Source organism: Papaver somniferum, chromosome 7 (assembly GCF_003573695.1).
Source record: "Papaver somniferum cultivar HN1 chromosome 7, ASM357369v1, whole genome shotgun sequence".
Classification (NCBI taxonomy): domain Eukaryota; kingdom Viridiplantae; phylum Streptophyta; class Magnoliopsida; order Ranunculales; family Papaveraceae; genus Papaver; species Papaver somniferum.
The window spans coordinates 238,658,880-238,665,704 of record NC_039364.1 but is presented as its reverse complement, the minus strand read 5'-3'; the positions used below and the strand labels follow the sequence as shown (position 1 = coordinate 238,665,704).

The 6,825-nt window shown below is 34.8% G+C and overlaps 1 long non-coding RNA gene across 2 annotated transcripts; it reads right to left on the bottom strand.

Annotated features, from left to right (window-relative positions):
* Nucleotides 1-565: 565 nt before the first annotated feature.
* Nucleotides 566-4,186, bottom strand: LOC113293551. 2 transcript variants are annotated; one of them, XR_003332365.1, is made up of 7 exons: nucleotides 3,850-4,186; nucleotides 3,563-3,633; nucleotides 3,409-3,472; nucleotides 3,208-3,306; nucleotides 2,172-2,359; nucleotides 1,335-1,433; nucleotides 566-1,235 (listed from the first exon to the last, which is right to left on the bottom strand). It is a non-coding gene; the product is annotated as an uncharacterized LOC113293551 (long non-coding RNA). The 2 variants fall into 2 exon arrangements; XR_003332363.1 differs by lacking the exons at nucleotides 3,563-3,633; nucleotides 3,850-4,186 and having other exon boundaries at nucleotides 3,409-3,547.
* Nucleotides 4,187-6,825: the final 2,639 nt, after the last annotated feature.

The window sequence follows — 6,825 nt, the reverse complement described above, 5'->3', positions numbered from 1 at the left end:
CACAAAAAAATTAGTTTCCAAAGCCTTTCGGAACTAGTCAACTGCAACTAGTAGTTCTTATATACTTTGGCAATAAATTGATCGCAACTATTGTTTTTATTAGTTTCTAAACTCTTTAGCAACAAACATATGCCAACAACATGATATACGCTAGTAACCTAATGCTTCCATAACTAGGCAAAGGAAACTTGTAGTTCCTATATACTTCGGCAACATGTTGATCGCAACTCCAGTTTTCGTTAGTTTCCAAAAAAATTAACAAATGTAGGCCAACTAATGTAGGCCAACTACAAAACATACGCTTGTAGCCTAATGCTTTTGAAACAAAGCAGACACAACTACTAGAACTGCTAGTTCTTAAGTACTCCGGCAACAGTTTAATCACAACTACTGTTTCCATTAGTTTCTAAACACAAAACCAAGTAGATTATGTGGCGACTTGAACTCCAGCATTGCGGGTTTAAGTCTAAGTCATCAACCATCCTCAATAATGTTCCGATTTGTAAGCTTTGTGCAGTCTTTTTAACAATATTAGATCACTTTTTCACTGACCTTAACTTGTAAATTATGGAAGAAGTAGTGCAAATTGCTATCACAAATGTACAGTTAAAATCAATACTTAAACTCAAATAGATAAGAAGATCAACTAGTGCTGTCAGTATCTTCCACCAGCTTTGCGAATCCCCATCGAGCGTGTCTAATTTCATGAACCTGATCAATAAGAGCATCATCTGCAACATGAAAGATCCACCTGATATACACTGGGTGTTGCTCTCTATGGTGAACATAATTAGAAATGCTAGCAGCTAGCCGGCTCCCCATGAATTCGCACAGCGAGATTCTTACTATCACCACAAGGACAACTAAATATGATTTCAGGATTTCCAAGTTTCCCATTGACTGTATCTATGAAATTAGTAAATGCATCATGGTATTCAGGAGTTCCTATACATGTATAAGATATATGAATTTTAGCAGAAAAAGTCAAAATATTTTAAACATGATAGGGGGATGCAATGATAATTATCCTACGGAGTATATGGCTGCTTAATTGCTTTCGGAAGCAACCAGATGACACTTGTACTAAACCAAAACCATGATTGATTGGATAAAATCTAGCTAAAGCACAAGTCATGAAATTAAAACTTGTGAGCCAACTGCAGAGAAAACATTTCAAGTAGTTGCTTGAAGAAACTGCAGAAGGACGAACGGAAGTTCACTCATCCGCAATGTACCTGAAAAGTAAACCGAAGAAGCAATGAGAAAAAGTGCATAGGAACACAAAAGAAAGTTTACCAAAGCTTAAATTGAAGTAATTGGAAGGAGTTACCTACCAGGGTTTGTAAATAAAATTTGGGGATATCAATGAGCACTCAATCCTTTGCTGGCAACCAGGAGTAACTGCGTGATCCAAGTACACAAGGCATATGCTCCTATTTGTTTCCAACAAGAAAACAGGAAATACACAATAAGAGCTATGGAGTAGAATGAGAATGTATCCACAGAAAGGTACACCAAATAGATACAGTAATAGTCAGAAGAACAAGCATATTTCTCGTGGAAACTAAAGTTCACCCCCATAAGAATGACAATTCAGAAATCACTGCAACAGAACAACTAAAGTTCATCTCAGGTGACAATTCACAAATTGAACAGCTTGGGACAGTTTACGCATTATCCAGAAGCAATATACAGCAAATATACAACAGTCTACTCCATTTCCACTTTTCTTACATGGTGGTTCGAAGACTAATTCTTCATTACAAAGAAGCCAGAAGAAAGAAGAAACAAAACTCTGTGCCCCTACCCCTGCCAGAAACGGATATATTGACTTAAAGCCACTGTTAAGTTGTTAACCCTGTTACAGCTAAACATAAGTGAAAAATTGGTTCATTTTTAATAACCAAGATATTGGTGTATTTCCTGACCACATTTTAGGTGTACTAACATTGAGGTTAACTTAACTAGTTGAGCAGGACTGGGACCAGACAAGCTGTTTCTAGAGAGATCAGCTTCAAAAAGATTCATAAGATCTCCAAAACTTTGAAGGAGTTTTACCCGGTTTTTTTCTAAGTGCAAACGTTCAAGACTTGTGAGCTCTCCCATACTTACAGGTAAATTTCCTATTAACATGTTTTCATGAATTGGTAATTCTTGGAGTGAAGTCTTACCAATTGATGATGTTAGTAATTCTTGGAGTAAATCTGTTATCTGACGTTCCTCGATATGTTTGGGAAATTAGCTTCTGAAATGAACCTGGAATGCTTCCGCCAAGCCGATTGTATTATGGATGACTGTAACCTCCTGAATTTGCAATTAACGGGTTAAGCTCCTGAATTTCATCTTGAATTCTTTTCTCCTGCAAAATGAAGTGGTGGAAATCAGTTTTTACCTTTGGGGTCCAAGCTAAATGTATTGAAAAAATTCAACACAGAACAGACTTCAGAAAACACCCTATTGTAGGCAAACACAAAGATCAACAGGTATAATAAACATCATGAAGCAACGGCCACTTCATTCCATTTCTCCCAAAGCCAGGTAATTGGTGCTGGTTCTAGTGTTGATGACATGAGAGGGTCTGCAATTGGTGCTGCTGAAGGGGATGCAGATTCAAGAGGGTTTGCAATTAGTGCTGCTGAAGGTAAAATACCAAGAAAACACACACCAATTCACAAAGAAAAGCCTCGAATCCAAACTAACATAACCCTAAGAAGCCAAGAGTAAATGGTCTTTACCATCCGTGTCGGCAAAACGTAAACTAGAGCAAATTGCTGATGCATTAGATCATTATCAAGCCTATACGACCCAACCTAAATCACCCAAGAAAACACCCAATGAACACACTCTTTAATCATAAATAATAAACCCACTACAAATTAAAATTGTGGAAAACTAATACCATTCCAAAAAAGGGTTTTCATAAATGAGTAAAAAGAGATAAAGCCAAGAAATAGGAAGCGTAGCTAAGGCAAATTAATATTGGACTCTTATCTCATTTTTGAACTAGCTTGGAGAAAAAAATCTTCTAGTTACAGAGATTTCATAGTTCAAACCAGAGCACCCTCTTCTTCACCACTATAACTACTGTTGAGAATGCAATCCATAACATTGGCAAGTGAGACAATATCTCAAACAGGTAATACATATCAAAATGATGACTAAGATTAACTCAAATGAAGGGGAAAAGAAAGACAAGAAGAAAATTACCTCGAACTGATGATTAATTTCAGGTGCTAAATGATACCCAAACATCTAAATCCCCGACACAAACCAAAACCAATACCCAACTCCAACAAAATGAAAACCCTATTAAGAAATCAATATTTTTTCTTTAGATCAACAAAAGACTCTGAGAAACTAATGTGAATCATAAGAAACTTGAAAAACAAATATGCAACTCAATTTTACCTTTGAGTAAGGGAAACCTCTATCACCACCTTTCTCAACAGTACTGCAAATCAAAAACTCGCTTCTATAACAGAAGCAAGCCCATTAATGCCAATCAGAAAAAGATCTGTTGGAGAAAATGTTGCAAGATTATGACAAGAACAACTTTCATCACCATGAGTTCAGCTTGCTTCCTTAACAATTTTTCTTGAATTTTTTTTTCAATCAATCAATTGTCAACACTAACTGCACAAAATCGAAATAACAAATTGATTAAACCCCCCAAAAGAAATGAAATCGGTCAAGAAACCCCAAAATCAAACGAATCCCACACTTACAAAACCCTGGAAATGACAGGGAAAGATAATTGACTCAAAGATTTAAAAAAAAAATTAAGATCTGAACAACATATAGCATCGACTGCAACTTTCTCGAAGAATACAGAGAGAAATCACAACAAACCTCAAACGTTAACAGCCACTTCATTCCCTTTCTCGCACCACATAAACTCGTGGTTTTAAAGTTTATTTTTAGCCTTGATTTTCCCTTGGTGAAAATGTTTGGTTAACTGATTTGGATTTGGTTTGGCCGGAAAAGGTCAATTTGGAATTTCTGAGAGAAAAAAAGAAGGATGAGAGTTTCTTTTAAACTGTGAGCTAGAGATGTGGGGGATCTGAGTTTCAATTCTGGAAACAAGTTTTGCTTTTTGTTTTAGTTTCTTAGAGATAGGGGAGAGATCAATGTTTTTTTAGAATAATTGATACTGAGAATGAAAGAGAAAGGGTGAGATAGGAGCTGTGAAAAAATTTCTAGTCGAGAATTCTAGAAAAATTCATTGAAATTTTAGATTTCACCCAAAAAAAGGCGCCAGCATTCCCGCCAAATCATTTTCCCCAAAATGTTTTCCCGCCACATAAAAATTATGGTTGAAATTCTTTTGCCACCGTTGAATAAGATGGCAATCCTTATACCTTTTGTGTTTTAGTAGATAGCCGTAGGATTAAAAAATCTAATTTTCTATTGGTTGGATATATATCAGGCTGGATCGCGTATATTTAGCTATGGTGTATTGGTGTGGTGTCTTGTGTGTAACCCGAAATTTGCATTGCTAAATATTGGGATCTTAATTGTAGACTATCAATAGATAACAAGAAATGGGTGGATAATGAGGAGCGAGTTGAGTTTGAGGAAAAAGGGTTAACCTGATAAAATCCTCATAATTTAAAAATATATTTTTAGAAAAATATTCGATTTTAATGTCAGAATCTTATTCACTGTCGATTCATTCTCTCAAACTTCAAATTGTTCTATCTCAAATTTCATATATTATTCTCATTATGAGTTTGGTATTGGAATTTGTGTAAACTAAACATGACCAAATTAAAAATCGAGTAAAATTGGTGGACAAATGTGTAAAATCTAATGCAGTTGATTCCAAGACAATCATTTGTATTTTTAGTTCACATGCATTTGGAGCGGTTATTTCTTGGTATAGGCCGAAGTCTTACAAATTGGCGTCTCGAACTCAAAATACTCCCGTGCAATACATTTGTTTAAAGGTTAATAGAATTTGCTTAATCTGGCATCTGCTTACTCCACCATTTTACTCTTTAACCGGTAAAACGTTTTTACAAACGAACACTAAGTTAAAATAATATATAATTGGAGAAAATTAGTGCAATCCGTGAGAAAATGAGTGAGGTCGACCGACATTAGGTAAGACTGGTGAAATTTTGGTTTGAATGGGTAAAACCCCATGGAGTCCAAGCTAATTCCAATAAAATCAAGCGATATTCGATAAGATTGAGGATATATAACATATGAAATTGGGTAAGGTCGATGGACATTCGATTAAAATCATGGATAAATGGAGAAACCTACAGAATCCGAGAGAAGAAATCTACCGATATTGAATAAGATTGACGGATAACAAGCAAAATCGAGTAAAGTCGACCGAAAATTTAGTTTGAATTGATATGTAACCATATAAACCTATGAAATCTATGGGAAATCTAGTGAGTTGAGCGGTATTGGATAAGATTGATTTAAACGCGCGAAATTAACTAAGGTTGATGAACATTTGGTGATAAATTTCTGATAACTGAAGAAACCAGTAGAACTGGGATAAAGAGTAAGGATGGATGTTATCTAATCATAAGATGATGGATGACAAGTGAAATTAATTGAAGTTGATCAAAATTGGATTTGAATTGATAAATACCCATATAAACCCATGGAATTAGAAAAAAGTTGCGTGAGGTCAGGTGATATAAAACACATTGATGAATAACATGAAATTGACTAAGGTTCATGGACTTTCAATTAATATGATAGATAATTGGACGAATCAGTGAAATCAAGGAGTAATTGGGTTGTGTTGACCAATATTGGGTAAGTTTGATAGTTAACAAGCGAAACCATGTGAAGACGATGGAAATTCGTTTGTGTCACTAGGTGACCATATAAACCCATGGAATACTTGAGAAATATAATGAGGTTGAGTGATATTGGATAAAAATGATCAAAAACGAGTGAAATTTCCTAACATGGGTGGACATGAGGTTTAAATGATGGATAATTGGATAAACCGACGTAATTCGAGAAAAACTCAGTGAGACCTAACCACATTGATTAAGGTGTAGAAACCAAAATTAAGTGAAGTTTATTGTAATTCAGTTTTAATTGGTAGGTAAGTAACCATATAGATAAACCTATCGAATCTAAAAGAAGTTAGTGAGCTAGAGCGGTATTGGATAATATTGCTACCCAACATGTTAAAATTGAGTGAGATCATGCAATATTAGACATGATTGATAGATAACATGTGAAATCTATTAGAATCGATAGATCTCACCCTATTGTATTACCAACGAGATTATATAGTTGATATTTATTTAGCGGTCATTCATTTGCATCAGTGGGCAAATTTTTTTTTTTTTTTTTTGTTGGTTTTTTTTTGTTTGTTTTTTTCTATTTATTTATAAAAAGCTCCAATTTCATTAATGTCAAATCCAAGGATACATAGAATTTTTAAACATGAAGAACCTTTGAGTATCAAGAAGAACAAATTGTAAGGAGTACATGGGCAAATATTACGACTAGAGAGAAAAGGAATATTGAAATTAACTAATTATGAATACAAAAGATCCGATGAAATCAGATGACGGGTGATATTAGGACAAAACCCTACCATTTGATGTATTTTCTTCTCGAGAAAGATATGCTCCATCTTCAATGGAGTAGTTTGCACAAATTTTGACCAAAAAAAGGCATAATCCGGCGACTGGAGCTCCATATTGATGATCTTCAAAATTCTAGTAACTAAAGTACAATAACTAATAAAGCTAGAGGAGAAACACTTAAAAGTGTAAATAGAAATGCCATAAAGATGCAACCAAACTACAGATGACTGGAAGAATATATCGTCGGAAAACGATA